The sequence below is a fragment of the Sus scrofa genome, chromosome 11 (genome assembly GCF_054392235.1).
Source record: "Sus scrofa isolate SSC_HxYL_T2T_F1_AM1 chromosome 11, Sscrofa_HxYL_maternal_Yorkshire_Landrace_v2.0, whole genome shotgun sequence".
Classification (NCBI taxonomy): Eukaryota; Metazoa; Chordata; class Mammalia; order Artiodactyla; family Suidae; genus Sus; species Sus scrofa.
This window is the reverse complement of record NC_139393.1, coordinates 64,426,381-64,445,466: the sequence shown is the minus strand read 5'-3', so window position 1 is coordinate 64,445,466 and position 19,086 is coordinate 64,426,381. Positions and strand designations below refer to the sequence as shown.

General features: G+C 35.1%; 1 protein-coding gene, 1 long non-coding RNA gene and 1 pseudogene across 6 annotated transcripts in view; 2 read left to right on the top strand and 1 right to left on the bottom strand.

Annotated features, from left to right (window-relative positions):
* Positions 1–6,714: 6,714 nt before the first annotated feature.
* Positions 6,715–19,086, top strand: part of LOC146398661 (uncharacterized) — a 200,129-nt gene continuing 187,757 nt past the window's right edge. The window contains exon 1 of one of the 3 annotated variants that reach the window (XR_014820098.1): positions 6,715–6,973. This is a non-coding gene — a long non-coding RNA (uncharacterized LOC146398661). The remainder of the gene's footprint in view (positions 6,974–19,086) is intronic. The other 2 variants (XR_014820099.1, XR_014820100.1) reach the window with 2 other exon arrangements.
* Positions 12,666–13,256, top strand: LOC146398662 (cytochrome c oxidase subunit 5B, mitochondrial-like; annotated as a pseudogene).
* The window catches only part of LOC146398660 (uncharacterized), a 519,413-nt gene continuing 515,470 nt past the window's right edge, over positions 15,144–19,086 (bottom strand). For 2 of the 3 annotated variants that reach the window (XR_014820076.1, XR_014820070.1), the window contains exon 5: positions 15,282–15,407. The gene's annotated coding sequence lies outside the window, so the exon portion shown is untranslated. Of the gene's footprint in view, positions 15,408–19,086 lie in introns of all 3 variants that reach the window. The other variant, XR_014820081.1, reaches the window with a different exon arrangement.

The following is a 19,086-nucleotide window of genomic DNA, read 5'->3' as shown; positions in this document are numbered from 1 at the left end:
TGCAACTCTTTCCAACAATTCTCCAGGACAGTTACCATATAATAATTGCATTGTTTCACTATATAATTAGGTTTTTAAAATAGGTATTTAAAGAATTTTTTTTTTGCTTTTTAGGGCTGCACTTGTGGCACATGGAGGTTCCCAGGCTAGGGGTCTAATCAGAGCTACAGCTGCCAGCCTATGCCATAGCCACAGCAACACAGGATCCGAGCTGCATCTGCAACCTACACCACAGCTCACGGCAATGCCGGGTTCTTAACCCACTGAGCAGGGCCAGAGTTTGAACACACAACCTCATGGTTCCTAGTCGGATTCATTTTTTGTTGAGCCACAATGGGAACTCCTCTAAAGTATGTTTTTAAAATTCTGATGCATTAATAATTTAATTATTTCAATTCTGTATATCTTACATTCTCCATTATCAATGTGCCTCCTTTGTTTCAATTATTTAAAAAGTGACCAAATAAGTTTAGAAAATTAGATAAATCTGTTTACTCTGAGGTATCTAGAAACCTTGCAAGCAATTTAGAAATAATGGATATTTGGCTTCATTTGGCGCTATTTGTGGTTAGAAGTGATTTGTTAATTATCAGTACACAGGTGTTAACCTTCTCAAGATTTAGGGATCAATATATATTACCAATGATCTACCTTAATAAACTTAGTAATCAGGTATATGCTAGATTTAGATTTTGTGTTTTGTCTGATGAATTCCACGTTTCTAATTAAAAGCAAATTACTATCATTGTTTCAGTTTTTTTACAAGGCAGCATGCCATATTTCAAGCATGTTTTCTTTATTGTGAAATGTATCATGAAATTTTTGTTAAAAAATATTGCTCAGGATTTGACACTGATTGCAGAAAGAAAAAAACACCATAACATATGATAAATTATAGTTAAGTGTCTGAGTAATTTTGGCAAACTTGTATTAGTCATCTCAGTGTGTTATTAATTCCTCAGAATATTTCATGCATATGTTTTGAAAGACAGTATGGTTGTAGATATTTCACTTAATTTGTATCAGGGTTAAGCAGTGCAAAATATACTCCCAGCAAGCATAATTAGATGGTGGTTTATAAAATTGCCTTAACACATAAATATAGCAAAACCAAGTCAAATGAACAGAGAATAAAGATGTGAATGGTTAATGAAAATTCATTTTATTCTGAGCAATAATAACTTAGAGAGTTGTGATTTTGAGATACATTTAAGCTATATAAGATATAGAAAACTTTTTATAGTTGTTATTAAAATCATGCCATTTTAAATGTCCTTGAAATAAATTACAAGCATTGGATGATAAATACATCCTGCCCAAAGAGAGGGAAAACAATATTTCAATTCTTACAAGTTAAATGACAAGTAAAAGCCAAAATACCTAGTTAGTTATTGTTGGCTGTACATTTTATGATGGGTTGATTCATTAAATGATCTAAAATAACAACAAGAAAAATAATTTTCTGATGCCATGTCTGTGCTTAATAGAAATATAGAGCAATAGCTATGCTAAAATTTTGAAATTATGAGGTCAATAAAATCATATACCAGTCAAAAACTGCTATGACAATATAATGATAGTTTTATAAGAGAATGTAAATTAAGTAAATATAATATGGGAGTCAAACTAGATTGAGGATCACTAATTAGCTTTGTGTCAAAATGACTGTAACATTCCACAGAAAATTTTAAAGAATATTGACTCATCTGTAATATTTTTAAGAGTGTGAATCTAAGTTACAATCAGTTAAAAACTAACAGTACATATACATGGCTGTTTATATACAATTTGGCTAATATAAAACAAGGTTAGGTGTTTCCTGGTGGCTCAACAGGTTAAGTACCCAGCATTGTCACTGCTGTGGCACAGATTTGATTCCTAGCCCAGGAACTTCTGCATGCTGCAGTTGTAGCCAAAATATTTTTTAAACTTTTATAAAATAAGGTTGAAATCTTTGAAAATTTGAGAATTGTCAATATTGGAAAATTAATAATACATTACCAATAACTGTTAACATCACTTAAAAAAATGTATTTCTTTAATCAATCCACCACCATCAAAATAAAAGAGACAAAATGAGAGCAAGTGCAAAAGCTAGAGGGAGAGAGATTCATCACATTTTTAAAAATATATATATATTTCAAAGTAAAATACATGTTAATAATAAAATGTTGATAAGTCTAAAAAGAAAGCAAATTTTTTATTTTCTTTGCTCAAGGCTACACTTAATTTATGCATTTCTAACTCATAGTAATGGGCCACAGATAATAAAAAAAACCTAAAACTCTGGAGTCCAAATATTATTTCAATCTAAATCCTAAGGCCAGAATGAACTCTGACGTTAAAGGAGGAAGGAATGTGAAAAGCTTTTTTTGAGTTGTGAGAGACTTTGAAGAACCCTTCATACAAGCTGCTTTATTTTCTCCACCTAAATTCAATGTAATCTATAACACTCATCCCATAAACTCTATTAATGCATTTTGTGAAAAATATTTATTGAAAATATTTGGCAACCACCAAATTTTTTTTTCAGTTAGTATTAGATGAGGTAGTTTATTATGAAATGAAATATCTTCTACTTTACAAAGTTTTATTCATTCAACAAAATAATGTAAGTTGTACTATTAAAAATATTAAGAATGGAAGAGTTTCCATTGTGGCTCAGCGAAAATGAATCTAACTAGCATCCACGAGGATGCACATTCAATCCCTGGCCTTGCTCAGTGGGTTAAGGATCTGGCATTGCAGTGAGCTGGTGTAAGTTGCAGACGCAGCTCGGATTTGGCATTGCTGTGGCTGTGGTTTAATCCAGTAACTACAGCTCTGATTGGATCCCTAGCCTGGGAAAGTCATATGCTGTGGGTGTGGCCCTAAAAAAGGAAGACAAAAAAAATATTAAGAATGGAGAAATATAATAAGCATAGCTTTCCAACAAGAAATTTAGTTTTCAGTGGAGAAGAATGTGAATTAACAAGTAGAGTTTAATATTGGTGATGCAAAAACAGAGAATTTATAAAAGTTATGGTAGCAAAATAACTCATGCTGAAAGTTTTGGAAAGGTTTCTTTGAGTTGGCAAAGCATGTGCTGCACCATAATTGTAACCTGAATTTTTATCTTTGCCTGACTTCCAACTCATTTTCCCCCTTTCCATTATAGGTAACCACCTTTCCTCAATTATTTCTGTGACCTTTGACCTTCTACCAGTAGTTAACATTGAGTTTCTGTTATGCATGATTTCTTCAGTTATTGAAAAACACCATATATTCAAGACAGATCATTATAGTGCATTTTCTCCCATCTAAATGTCATTTCTATGACTTATCTCTTAGGGCTATATTTCTCAGAAGAGATTCCTATAGTCATTTGTCCATGGTGAATTAAAACTGTTACTCTTCTCAGAGCTAAGTGTTGAAATAAGGTTGTGACATTTCTATATTCAGCATATGAACTTGCATGTATTCCCTCTGATTTTGGTTTTAAAATCCCATCATTAGTTATTAAATGTTGGAAGTCACTTTGGCTTAAACTAGAGTATGAGAAACTTGCAAATTTCTTCCCCAAATTGGCAAAAAAATGTCATATGGTTGTTTACTTTTGGAAAAGATTCTAAAGATCTAGAGTTTTCAACCTATCTGTTTCTATCCCACCTCCCTTAGAAACATATGCTTTCAGATGTGTTTGTATTTTCTGAATATTAGTGCAAAAATTGGCTTCCATCTTAACTTCTCTACATACACACACCAAACAATAGACAACTAAGCTGTAGCTATTTTTACTATGCTTATTAAGTTACCACTCCTTGTTACCTTGATAGCAAATAGAAATTTGACTGCTGTTATTTACATTCACTTTTAGAATTCAGGAGGAACAATATGTAAACTCAGGTATTGAGTTTATAACATCCAATCCATTAAGAATAAATCTGGAGTTCCCTTAAGGCCCAGTGGATTAAGGATCTGGAGCTGTCACTGCATCAGCTGGGGCTGCTGTGGAGCGGATTTGATCCCTGGCCAGGGAGCTTCTACATGCCATGGTTGTGGCCAAAAAATGCGAAAAAAAAAATAAATCCAATGATAGCAAAGCAAAAATTATCAGAGCCAGGGATTAAGATATTGGTAGTGGGTCTCTATATAACTATAATCAACTCTTAAAATGAAAAAATTATATAGAGGGACACCATTTCAAACTACTGTACAAGCAGCATAGAGCTACAGTCCTTGAGAGAAAAAAAACAGAGGAGACCTCCATATTTGCCCGTGGTTGCAGGCTACAGGCACTTTCCGCAGGAAGGCAGTGCCCAAGAAGACCCTATTATGTTAAGTGGGGGCAGCAGATATGGCTGAATTTGTGAAGCAAAATACCAGAGGAAAGTGAGCTCTAGAAGATGGGGCACATAAGGATGCCTGGTAGTTACCTTGTGGGCCCTTAGCCTTGGACTATCTGTGCATGTGCAGGGAGAGATTTCATGATGCAGAGAAGAGAGTATATGTGTATGAGGTGGGCTCAGATCTGTATGGAGATACTAGAAGTGACATGTACTGGAAATCATTGTAATCAGGGCATCACAGGGGTGGATGCACCTTCCTGAGCATGTTGGGCGTTCAGCTAAGCTCCCACACACTCTACTTTGTCTATAAAAGCCAAACACTGTAAGATAGAATCATGACCTAGAGTAAGAGTCATGCTCTGGAACTCGGACCAAAACAAATTAGAGCCACATTCATAAGGAATCAAAAGCAATCTGACTAGAAAATAACATATGAGAAAATATAGGTGATCTTGAGTTTCACAGTTTCTGGATACAACATCAAAAGCACTATCAATATATTACGTGGTCTTTTATATTTAGTTTTTCTGCTAACCCTAATGTCTATGCGATCCCTTCACTTAACTACTTAAAATATGACTATTTTGTTGTATGCACATTGTATCTATGTAAAGTTCATTTAAAAAATAATATCTGAACCTTATAAGTGAAAACAGTATTATCAATAATAGAAATAAATTGGTTTCTGTGTCCGTCTACTTTAAAGTTTAAAACTTCTGCTTTACAAAAACACTGTTAAGAGTATGAAAAGACAAGCTACAGACAGGGAGAAAATATTTGTATATATCTGATAATCTGACACAGGACTGGTATCCAAATATAAAGAACTCTTAAAATACAACAATATAAAAACTCAGTTAAAAAATAGGCAGATGATCTGAACACTTTACTAACAAAAATACACAGATGGCAAATAAACATGATGAGATATTCAAATCAGACATGATTACAATTAAAACAATACTGAAATACCTACTTTAAAAAAGTTAAAAAGTTGAATTTTAAATTTATATAGAAAGGCTAATGATATAAAATAGCAAGATCAATTAAAAAGGATATTTGATTAATCGCATAATCTGATTTCAAGATTTTAAATAACAGTAATCATGAGAGTGTGATAACATGCAAGAATTTTTAAGACACATCAATTTAACAGGAGGAGTCCATAAGATGACCCTTATGTAGGAAGCCAACTGAGTTTTGACAGTTGGATTTTACAGGGGATAGGAGGTGGGAGAAACATACTTTCAACAAATGATAAACATCAGACAAATACACAGAAAAATGACATCTATCTTAGGCCATGAAAAAAAAATTAAGCTGAAACACTGCTTTAAATGAATTTTTAAACAAAATACATTAAAAAATAAAACCACTGAAACTTGCAGAAGCATGAAAGTATATATTCAAAAATGGGGGAAAGTAAAGAGTTCTTATAAAGCCCATAAAACCACTAAATAAAAGGAAGATAAAAAAAGAAAACTTTAATTTAAATCTTACACTCATCAAAAAATAGAATATGAAAAGACAAGACACATTCTAAAAAACAGTATGCCTAATACTTTTTTTCCGGGAAATATTTTGTATCAGAAATGTATAAAATTGGTGTAAATCAATATATATTCACACAGTTAAATTAATAAACAACTGACATCTCAAAAACAAAGCTCATGGTTAGTAATGTTCAACATTAGAGATGAAGAACATGAAAACGAAGTGAGATAACATTTCACACCCTCTAGAATGACTAAAATTTTTAAAAGGCTGCCAATGCCAAATATTGGTGAGCATGTGAAGCAATTGGAACCTTCCTACATTCTTGGTAGTGTTTAAGAGGCGCATTCATTTTGAAAACCGCTTTAGAAAAATCCAGTGAAACAGGGCCTTACACAGACCCGCACTGACCTGGAAAAGCTTCAGAAGCCTCGAAGGGCGAGCAGCAGGAGGTGGTTGTGGACCCAGAGAGCCTAGAACCGGCTAGACTGACGAAGCCGCGCTACGCACAAGGCGCTTCAGGTGCATAGGGCGGAATTTTCCGAAAATGCCGCGTCGGGTCTGCCCCCAAAAGCCCCACAGGAAAGTCCTCCGTGCTGCACGCGGAGGGACACACGGTGTGCGAGAAGGTCAAAGCTCTCAGCATCCCTCCAGGCCCTGGGCCTCTTCAACGCCTCACCTGAGCTTTTCTGCCTCTGCCCTTGTCAGCAGATCCCTCTCCCATCCACTATCCATCCCATTCCGGTGGAGGAAGGTGTTGACAGGAACTGATTTTTCTTTTTAACGCAGAGTAAAACACACTCCATTTCTAGAACTTCACTTACACAAGGAATGTGGCGGAGTGATCTGTTGGCGAAGGCCAGTCCTGGCTCGTCCTGCGCCTGCGCGGCAGGGGGTGGGGTTTGAACCCTGGGGCTGCAAGCGGCAGGGCAGAGCAGTGGGGCGCCTGTCCTGCTTCTGCGGTGGGGCTAGGAGTGGAGACTGAAGTGCACGTGCCAGCCTTATCTCTCCGACGTGAACTCTGAGAGACGGGAATCCTGACTCCGAGACTAAGCTGGAGCACCGAGCTGAATCCTGGGAGCCAGGAGGGCTGCCAAGGAGGCTTGGCCTTAATTCGAAGTTGCAGCCGAAGGGCAGGAGTCGCTGTTCAGGTACATGGGGAGGGATTGCAAATGTTCTTTTTTCACTTCGCATAGACTGGGCAGTGAAAACAAACACTTTGAAATCATCTTAGGAAATTAAGTATGAAGCACTATGATCTGAAAATTTTTATTAAAGTCATAAATCAAGAGAAATATGTAGAAGTATTATAGCTTTATTCATAAACTCAAAGCTGGTATATTCCAATAAAATTTTTATTTTTATTTATTTATTTTTTATTTGTTTATTTTTTGGAGCCTTACCTTTAGCATATGGAGGTTCCCAGGCTAAGGGTCTAATCCGAGCTATCGCTGCCGGCCTACGCTAGAGCCACAGCAATGGCAGATCCGAGCCGCCTCTGCGACCTACACCACAGCTCGCAGCAACGCCAGATCCTTAACCCACTGAGCAAGGCCAGGGATCTAACCAGCAAGCTCAGGGTTCCTAGTCAGATTCATTTCCGCTATGCCATGATGGGAACTCCCAATAAATTTTTTTTTTAAATACAAGAGCAAATATATAAAAATTCTGTTTAATTATTCAAATTTATATAAAATTAAAAAAAAAAACAGATCCAAAGCTGGTACTAATCCAAATACCCATCCAGAGAAGAATTAAAAATCTAATTATGGTATTTCATATGATGAAGTAATACTCTACAGTGAAAAAGAATGGACTAATCGTAAATAATATGCGGAATCCCAAAATCATTATTTGAGCAAAATAAGGCAAACAGAAATTAGTTACAGAAAATCTAGTTTGAGCTGATTTAAACTGTAAGGAAATATTTTTTTCTAATATTGATAATAGAGAGATGTAGTGATCTCTGTAACAGTTACCTTCTCAAGAACCAAACTTTTTTTTCTTGAGACTTTTTAGAGTAGTTTAGATTTGCAGAAAAATTAAGAGTACAGAGATTTCTCATATATTCCCTGGTCCTACCTAATCTTGTTTTTGCCTCACTGCTTAGCCAGAGTATTGGTTTATCCTAAATCTGTTCTCCCTGTGGCCATAATACTGCTACCTGTAGCAGTCATTGCTGCATGGGCTTCATTTGTATTCAGTAAAATGGAGAGATTGACTTCCTATGAATCCCTTAAGAAAAAGGAAATTTTTGTTCCAGAAGCCTTCTCCTTAGGTCTAACTGTTCTAAAAACAGTTAAATTTCTCTACAATATGTCCAGTCATCACTATTAATGGAAAGAGATTACTTTCATTGGATTATATTGATTGGCTCAATCTGGCAGTTCAATTGAATGGAAATATCATCCTCAAGAAATACTTTAGAAATAAAATAGCCCTATGACTCCCTTCTTAATGACAATCTTATTAGAGTGTTTTCAGAGAAAGATTACCATATTTGGAAGCACCAAATGGTTATTTTAATAGCTAGAGATTTAAGTTTAAAAGTTTCTTTTTTTTTTTATTAAAGAGATCTACCCAAGCCAGGTTGAGCCACAGAGATCTATGTTTATTTTAGATATATAAACCTAAATGCAAGCATTTGGTAAAGAAAGCAGGAAACCTCTATGACAATGATGTTTGAAGGATCTATTTAACATCAGGTTACTGTTGCTTCTCTTGAGTTTAAAATGTCAAAGGTGAATCTCCACAATTAAAAAAACTATGCTTTGATAGTTGATGATAGTGAAAATTACAAAGCTCTTTTGCCTTTAGTGGGGAAATAATTCCTTTTAGCACAGAGGAAAGAATAAAATAATAAAATTTTATATATAAATGAGTTGGTTTTATGGTAATTCTGGCTATTTTAATAGCATATCACATAAAACAAAAGGTCAAGTATCTGGCTGTATTGGAGGGTGCTGGGCCACTATTCAAATATTTAAATCCACATCTTCTGTTATGCATTATTGACATATAAGAAGCAAGGCATGATAGTTCAGAAGTTGCTAGCTTTTAAGAAGCCATCTGCAGTCACACTGGGTGGTTCTGCAAACAGTTGGTATTAAAAAGTCACTCAGCTCATTAGTGGTCCAATTACCTCATGTGTAATGCAATACTCTGGCAAGTTGTCCCCACTGCCATGTAAAATCTAGGCAGGATTCTCAACTATAGAAGCTGCTAGAGAAATGGAACAGGTGGACATCCCAGTGCAGAGAGTTATCTAGAAACTATTCTTCACATATCAATGAATCATCTAGAAATCTGCTCAGAATATGTAATTTGCCTGGATAGGCATCCTAATCAAAATGTGATATCCTTCCAAGGAACTATTTATATTTAATAAATTTAATTCAGGACAAATTCTGATGTTTTGGTATGCATATATACTTTTAAAAAGTGAAAATCAGTTTATTTGCCGGAAAAAAAATCTAGAGCTCTTCAGTTATGGTCTCAGATGTATTTATCGTACACTCTATTTCAAATCCAGTGATGTGTTGGAGTTCCCATTGTGGCTCAGTGGTTAACTAACCTGACTAGTATCCATGAGGACTCAGGTTCGATCCCTGGCCTCGCTCATTGGGTTAAGGATCTGGCATTGCCATGAGCTGTGATGTAGGTCGAAGACACTGCTGGGATCTGGCGTGGCTGTGGCTGTGGCTGTGGAGGGTGGCTACAGCTCCGATTCAACCCTTAGCCTGGGAACTTCCATGTGCCTCAGGTGCAGCCCTAAAAAGACGAAAAAAAAAAAAAAAAAAAAAAAAAAAAACCACAATGATGAGAAAAATGAATAATCCTCTGTGCCTCTAAGTAAAACTTTGTCATATGAGATGAGGAAAGTTTTGAACCAAAATTCAACAAAAATAATAATTAGTGCTCATAAATTAATTATTGTGCCTAAAAGGAGAATAATAAATACATTTTCTTGAACATAACCTTTCATTTCCTGAAACGATACCAGTGACCTTAAATCAAGTGTTTAATCTCATGTGATATTTCAGTCAACTTAGATCATGTGAGAAGTAAATAAAGAATTATTAACACAAACCCCTTCTGTAAATACAAAGAAAAAGACAATTATAAAAATTTCTATATTTTTTAAATTTATTTGTAGAAGATAAACTTATTTACCTGAGGTTTTTAAAGATATGGTTAGGAGGCAAAAAGTGGTATCTCTGACTTCTAGCCTGCAGAACTTTGAGAAAATGAATTTCCCATTTAAGCCATGTATTCTATGATACTTTGTTATGGCAGTCCTAGGAATTTAATACAAGTTTACAATAAGAAGCAACAATGTAGAGGTTGTTTTAGTAATATTAATAAAATTGTTACTGTGTTTCTATTAATGTAGTCAAATTTACTTTGTATCTTTAAGTATTTTCCTGACAATATTTTATGATTATAAATATAAAAATACATATACATGAATATATGATTTTAAAAGGAATCATATCCAAAGTTTGCTATACTTTGAGATTTTATTATTTCCTGGAAATATTCTAATAAGATGGTTAAAGTTCAAGTGAAACACAGGCCTAGCAGATATAGATTTCATTTTTTCCTGATTAATTGCCTTTAAAATCGAACATGGTTAATTGCCTGGCTAATTCTGTTTTTAAAAAAGAAAAAGTGAGATTTTTCATAACCAGTGCTATCATAATTGCATTTAATATCAAACATAATATGTATTTTTGCTGTTATTAGCATTTACAGAAAAAACACATCATCACTCCTTAATATTAAAACATCTTTGAGTATGTACAATTTAGTGATATTTACATCAAAGCAGTATTGATTAGAATATTCCTCATATGAAATGTTTTATGAATTTTTTTAAATTATTGCAAAATACGCATTTGCCTATTAACCACTTTTAAGTGTACAACTTATTGGCATTAAGTACATTCATATTGTGCAATTTGACTATTCTACATACTTTGTATAAGTGGAATCACATAATATGTGCCCTTTTTTGATTGTCATATTTCACTTAACATAATGTCCTCAAGTTTCCTTTCTTTTTAAGGCTGAAAAATATCCCATTGTATTTATTTATCACGTGTTGTTTATCCATTTGTTTGTCAATTGGACAGACACTTGAGCTGCTTTCAGCTTTTGGCTATCATGAATAATGCTTCTATGAACATAGTGTACTAATAAATTGTTGGGCTTTTTATTTCAATAATTTTAGGTATATACTCAGAAGTGGAATTTGTGGGTTACATGGTAAATCTTTTTTTTTTTTTTGAAGAACTACCATACTGTTTTCCACATAGATTACACTTTTTATAGTCCCACTAGCAGTACACAAGGGATCCATCTAATGTATACACATCCTTTCCAACTTGCTATTTTCTGTTACTTCTGTGGTTGTTGTTTTATGATAGTAACCATCCTAAGAGTGTAAAGTGGTATCACATAGTTGTTCTTATTTTTATTACCCTAACTTTTTGTGATGTTGAGCGTCTTTTCGTTTGTGTCTTGGCCATTTTTATGTCTTCTCTAAGGAAATATTATGTAAGTACATTGGTCCAGGTACCTAAGTACCTTTTGGTATTTCACTTTTGAGTCTGATAGCTGTGGGCATAATTGTGTTGAGGTAGTTTTCTTCTATTCCTAGTATATTATATTTTTTTTATCATGAAATGTTGAATTTTGCTAAGTGCTTTTCCTGAATTAGTTGAGATAATCATACTGTGCATGTTTTTGTTTGTTTTCCTTCATTCTGTTAATGTAATGAATTACATTAACTTATTTTAAAATGTTGAGTCATCCTTTCATTCCAGGAATAAACCATAAATAAATAAATAAATAATTTTGAACCATACTTGCATCCTAGGGTTATAGTGTATTATCCTTTTAATGTGCTAGTATTTTGTTGAGGTTTTTACACCTATGTTCATCAGGGATAATGGTTTGTAGTTTACATTCCTTACAGTGTGTTTTTCTGGCTTTCGTATTACGGCAATGCTGGCTTCATAGAATGAGTTTACAAGTGTTCTGTTCTTTTCAAATTTTTGGAGGGATTTGAAAAGAATTAGTGTAAATTATTCTTTATATGTCTAGTAGAATTCACTAGTGAATGGGTTTTAAAATGATTTTTTTTTTTTTGGTCTTTTTAGGGCCATACCAGCAGCATATGGAAGTTCCTAGTCTAGGGGTCATATCAGGGCTATAGATGCCAGCCTACACCACAGCCACAGCAATGCTAGAACCAAGCTGTGTCTTTTACCTACACCACAGCTCATACCAACACTGGATCCCTAACCTACTGAGTGAGGCCAAGGATGGAACCTGCATCCTTATGGATACTCGTTGGGTTCGTTACTGCTAAGTCACAACAGGAACTACTGAAATCATTTTTAAAATTAAAAATAAAAGGTAATGAGGAATAGATTCATATTCTAGTTTACTATGTTAAAATTTCAAAATATGATTGAGTCAGTATCTTAAAAATTATAATAAATCACTGATATTTAAAATATCACTTTGCTCCTGAGTAAAAATCACATAATACTTTAAAACCACTTTTAATAAATCTATATATTATCCTAAATTTTCCAGATTTAGATGGTACAAACTGGAAGTTATGATATTATGTGTTGTTGCAAGTGTTCCTCCAGAATGTATATGTTGCACACCTAACCCCCAGTAGTTCAGGAAGTAACTTTCTCTGAAGATCAGGCCCTTACAGAGATAATCAAATTAAAATGAGGTTATTAAGGGGGCATTAATCCAATGTGACTAGAGTCCCTATTAAAAAGGAAAATTTGAAACCAATTCTCAGAAGTGCTGGTGTTTGTAATAGGCATGATAGCTTAAAGGTTATCGCGCAGACCTGGGTGCTGGCTGCAGAGGTTCAGAGGGCCCGAGGTCCAAATGGAGTTGCCGCACTGCCTGGGCCTCTCGTGTATGTGGAGGTGGTGTTCCTACTGATGAGAAGCAGGTGCCTGGGCTGGAGAAGGAGGTCATGATAACTGCCTGCAGGGGACTGCACCCATACAATATGCTTGCCCCAAAGGCAGCCTCAGACACCAAGGAAGATGCTAATTTAGTTCCCTCCATCACCAACAAGCACGTAGTGGGCTGCACATGTGAAGAAGGCAACAGTGCCGTCATCCTGTTCTGGCTGCACAAAGGTAAAACCCAGAGATGTCCTAGCTGTGGAACTCATTACAAGCTGGTGCCCCAACAGCTGAACTCCTGCACTAGCTCACTCAAGATGTGCTATAAAGTTTCTTATTTCCAATAAAAACCAGCCATTACATTGGCTCCATTAAAAAAAAGGGGACATGGAACCACTCACATGAGGAATATGATGTGAAGAGATGTTGAGGAGAATTTGGCTTTCTATGAATTAAGAAGAAAGACCTGGATCAGATCCTTTCCTCACAGACCTCAGAAAGAACCAACCCTCTGGATGTCCTGATTTTGGACTTCTAACTTACATTCCTGTGAAACAAGTACAGGCATCCTCTGCTTTTTGAATGTTCAATTTAGGCCACTTCACTTTTACAAAAGACCTGCAATAGTGCCTGTTTTTGCTAACTGAAAAAAAAATTCAGAGAGGATTTTTCACTTTCACGAAAAAAGATGAAAAGTGAAAATAGTGCTCAGCATTGGTTTTGTAGTAGGCAGTTAGTAGGGCATCTTGTGTCCTGAGCAGTGAACAAGCCCAAAGAGTGGTGCTACCAAGCTACTCCCCCAGGAACTACACTCAGCATCTCAGCTTCAAACCGCCAGGGCTTTGACTGTGTCTGAAAACATGTATGCTTTATCTTTTTTTATTTTGGGCTTTTGTTAGTAACATAGGTCCTGAGATAGTAATAGTTTCTTCTATTTATGCCATTTCAGCATATGAAAGACATCATAGAAATGTTCAACTTTTGGATAACGGAGAAACCTATACTTTGTTAAGAAAGTCCTAGAAATTTATTAAACTGCTTTTTTTTTTTACTATCTCCAGAGTTAGGTCATCATTTTACTTCAAATTAATTAATTCTTAAACCATTACACTATATAACATTTACTTATGTTAAAAATATAAATGCATTATCTAATGATAAACAGCATTTTAGATTGTTGTGTCCGTTGTAATGTATTTGCATTTAGGGACACATATGCTTACAGATACATGTATTGATTTTCAAATGAACTTGCCATATTGGAAAAGCAAATTAAGGACTTTTAAATTAAGGTTGCATCCTACCATATTTAGGAGGAAGAGGTGTCTTTTTATTATATATAGGAGAAATAGATTACTTTTTAAAGGCATCTATGACCTACATGATTTAACTTTGAGAAACATGAAAGATTAGGAAACAATTACAGAATTATATCATTTAGAGTACTGTTTATTCTTTAACTTAGAACTTGTAGCCCTGAAAAGTTTGCCTGGCCGCATGTATTATTCAAATCAAACAAGTGAAAGATGAATATTTTCTAATGGACCAAATATTCTATGATAGGAAATCTGATGAAAGCTCAGTTAAGAATCATTTCTCAAATAACATTATTATAAACATGCAATGTTCTCATCAATAACCTTCATAAATATTGTGGTGATTATGACGGTTTCTGTGGCATGGTAATAGCAACAGTTTTTAAAACCATAATGAGAAGAAAGATGTTTTAAAATTAGTTATTCGGAGCTACTATCAAATGTATTCTCATTTGAACTTTGCACTTTTTCCTCTGTTGCTTCTGAAAAGTTCAGAGCTATTTGACTTGATTTTCTGTGGTACTAACCACTAGGGTGGAAGTACTCCCTTAAATGAATTCTTCAGGCTATTAGTTTGGATGTGCCCCATTTATTTGTGCTCTGCTATTTTCTTGTACATATATTAGAGACTATATAGGTAGATTCTATTACTTTCCATCACTCTCCTACCATTCAATCTGTGATTTTGTAACTAAGGAATTTTATTATAAGATCAAATAAACCTGTATCTAAAACACACTTAGAGGCATAGAATATGTCCCTTAGTGTTTAAAATGCTTTAGTTTAGTGCCATTTAAGGCATTTAGATGTCAAAGAAACTAAATAATGGGTTATAAGAATTTCTAAGGATTATGTTATGTTAAAAGACAATCATTATCACAGCAGCGTGTTCAAAGTCACTATATAACAATTCGGTTAAAGCTTTTCTCACTAGCATTTTATCTTGACACTTGGCATAGACGTTTTGTAAGGAAATATATTCATCAATTCTTTTATGTCCTTGAATACACTCTGAAACACATGAAAAAAGAAAAAAAAGAACTTTGTAGTCACATGAATTTGTATTTGATTATATGATTATATTTATAAATAAATAAACTCCATCTTAATGTTTGTCAACAAGACTGAGGTTTCATCCTCCTTTGCAAGTTAATAAATTAGCCATTATAACAGTTTCATATATACTGGTGGAAGGCATGAAACCTGTGTTGGAGACAGGGCACTTCTCACTCAGTGCGAGAGTAGTTGCAGGACGCCAGCACTTTCTCGAGCCTGTTTTCCAAGACCCAGTTCCCACAGGGTGTTGAGAAGGCCACGTTAACCTGCAAAATCAATAAGTTGCATTAAAGGAGAGGAAATCTGATCTTAGGAAATTCAAATTTTTATACTGTAGAGTAAGTATGCCTTCCTTGTGATGTGTATCATATATATGCTACAGGTGGTATAAAAAAATTGCAAGGAAAACTACACTAAAACCAAGAAACAAACACACTACACTCGGACCATGCAATTGTATGAATATCGTTAACCACGTTATTCGTTAAGCTTCCTTTCTCATATAGTCTGTTAGCAAATATACTGTGATTTGCAACACAGAAAACTACACACACCTATATCTACACCTATATAGAAATATATGTGCTATACACATTTTTTTTGAGACAAGTAGGAAATTTATTCTATATTTTATCCCATTTTGTATGGCTTATATCTTTACTTTTTAGCATTATCTATTACATTTCAATTTTTCTTTAAAAATTAGCACTATATTAAAATTGTGTATATTATGCAACTAAAATTTATAAAGAAGAAAGCCTTATATACCATTAAATATTTTATATAGCATAATAAAAAGAATAACTTAACTGGTAAGAATAACAAAAATAATACACCCTCTGAAAATACTTAAAATATAAAATGCATAAATTGGTTAAAAAAGTGTAACTATATAAATATGTCCTCACAATTTGTTACATCTTATTGATTCTTCAATAAAGGCATTATGCCATTCTAGGTGATGTGATAAAGAAGACATTATAGACTTTACATTGTACCATGGAGAGAAATGGTTATTAATAATACAATTGTAGAACTATATTATTTAATTGTACAGTTGAATTATTGAATTATAATTATCATAAATTCTTTGATGGAGAGGAAATCAGAATCAGTTCTAAGAAGACTTCAGCATTCCAAGAATGATGTCAAATGACCCCCTTCATGGTGGATTATGCACTTATTTACTATGAGATATATTTCTTCTCCAGAGATACCTTGTTTGTGTATCAATTGTAGAATTTTGGTTTGCAGTTATAGTAGTTTTGATATAAGAGTCTATATGTATATGAGATTGTTTGAAGTTGTTGTTCTCTTAATTGCAAGTTCATCTCCAGTGTCCTGCATTTGATTCTCATGATTTCTGACTTTGGTGGTATAATTGTGCATGCATGATTTCATATCTTTACTGTATATGTATCTTTACTGGTGAGCCTTGTCGTTTGTGGAATTTTTGTTTCCTGTTGCTGTCTTTTCTTTTCTGCCTAGAGAAGTTCCTTTAGTATTTGTTGTAAGGCTGGTTTAGTGTTGCTGAATTCTCTCAACTTTTGCTTATCTGTGAAGGTTTTGCTTTCTCCTTCAAATCTGAATGAGAGCCTTGCTGGGTAAAGTAATCTTGGTTGGAGGTTTTTTCCTTTCATCACATTAAGTATATCATGCCACTCCCTTCTGGCCTGCAGAGTTTCTGCTGAAAAATCTGCCGATAACCTTATTGGGGTTCCCTTGTTATGTTACTTGTTTCTTTTCCCTAGCTGCTTTCAAGATTTTCTCTTTGTCTTTAATTTTGGTCTATTTGATTAATATGTGTCTTGGGGTATTCCTCCTTGGGTTTATTTTATATGGTACCCGTTGTGCTTCCTGGATTTGAGTTGGTTCCTTTCCCATGTTAGGGAAGTTTTTGGCTATTATCTCTTGGAATACTTTTTCTGTCCCCTTCTCTCTCTCTTCTCTTTCTGGCACTCCTATAATACGGATGTTGGTTCGTTTAACATTGTCCCAGAGTTCTCTGAGACTCTCTTCAGTTGTTTTCAATCTTTTTTCTTTTCTGTTCTGCACCCATAATTTCCACTAATCTGTCCTCCACCTCGCTTATTCGTTCTTCTGTCTCCTATATTCTGCTGTTAGCTGCTTCTAGTGAATTTTTTATTTCCGTTATTGTATTTTGCATCTCTTCTTGTTTAAGTTTTATATCTTGTATCTCTTTGGTCAGTGTTTCCTGTAAGTTATCCATCTTTGCCTCCAGTTTATTTCCAATGTCTTGCATCATCTTCAGCATCAACAATCTAAAGTCTTTTTCCTGGAGTCTAAGAATCTCCTCATCGGTTAGCAGATTTTATGGGGTATTTCCTTTCTCTCTCATCTGAGTTATAGTTCTCTGTCCTTTCATTTTTATAGGCTTTTGGTGTGGTGACCTTTTTATAGATAATAAGTTGTAGCCTCTTGTACTTCTGGTGTCTGTCCCCCTTGTGGCTGAAGTCTTTATGGGAGCTTGCTGTAGGCTTCCTGATGGGAAGGGCTGATGCCTGCCCATTGGTAGGTGGAGCCGATTCTAATCCCTCTGTTGGGTGGGGCTTAGTCTCTGGATGATATTAGAGGCAGCTGTGTGCCTGAGGGGTCTTTAGGTAGCCTGTTTACTGAGGGGTGGGGCTGTGAGCCCATCTGGATTGCTGTTTCGCCTGGGCTTCTCAGCACTGACTGACGGGTGGGGCCAGATTTTCCCAAAATGGTCACCTCCAGAGAGAGGCTGCTGAATATTCCCAAGAGTTTTGCCTTCAATGCCCCTCCCTCACAACAAACCACATTCACCCCTGTTTTCCCAGGATGTCGTCCAAGAACTGCAGTCAGGTTTGACCCAGATTCCTATGGAGACCTTGCTCTGCCCTGGGATCCAGTGCACATGAAAGGCCATGTGTGCCTCTTAAGAATGGGGGGGTCTCCGTTTCCCCCAGTCCTGTGGAACTCCTGCACACAAGCCCCACTGGCCTTCAATGCCAGATGCTCCAGGGGTTCTTTCTCCCAGTGGCGGATCCCCGCACATGAGGGTTTGATGTGTGGCTCAGAACTCTCACTCTGGTAGGTGAGTCTCTCTGTGAACCAGTTAGTTTTCAGTCTGTGGAGCTTCGCACCCAGGAGGTATGGAGTTGTTTATATCGCGAAATCGCCCCTCCTGCCTCTTGATGTGGCCTCCTCTTTTTCTTCTGGAGTAGGGTATCTTTTTTAAGGTTTCCAGTCCATTTGGCTGGGGATTGCTCAGCTTTTAGTTGTGAATTTTGGGTGGGGATTTCTCAGCTTTTAGTTGTGAATTTTTTTGTTTTTAGGAGAAAAGTTGAGCTCCAGTCCTTCTATTCCACCATGTTTGTTATACGCATTTTGATCTTATTTTCCATATGGTTTTGATTCTCAGTTTTTAGTTTTAGCATTTGATATATCAAAATGGAAATAAATTATTCAATAAAATATACAAAAATATTCTAGGGGATTATTCATTCATGTTTCACTTTATGAGGAGCTTGAACTGTAAACTGTCACGACCTGAAACTACCATATGTATACAAAATTAAGTGACTAGAATTTTAACAGCCTAATTTCAATAGTATTTCCAAAATAATTTGATAAATCTTTCTTTGACAAAGATGATTTCAATAGTATTTCCAAAATATTTTGGACAAAGAGATTTATCAAATTATTTTAGTGGTACACTAAAACCAATTCTTTATCTTTGACAATAAGAACATTTATTTAAAGACATGTCACTTTATTAAAGACATGTCACATTTATTAAAGACATGTACCCTGGTGACTCAGTGGGTTAAAGATTCAGTATTATCACTGCTGCAGGCACAGCCAAAAAAAAGAAAAAAAGAAATGTCATCTATATTTTTCAATTTACCCTAGACATCTAACATTTAATCATGTGACTATTTCCAAAAAAAATATGAAATTTTT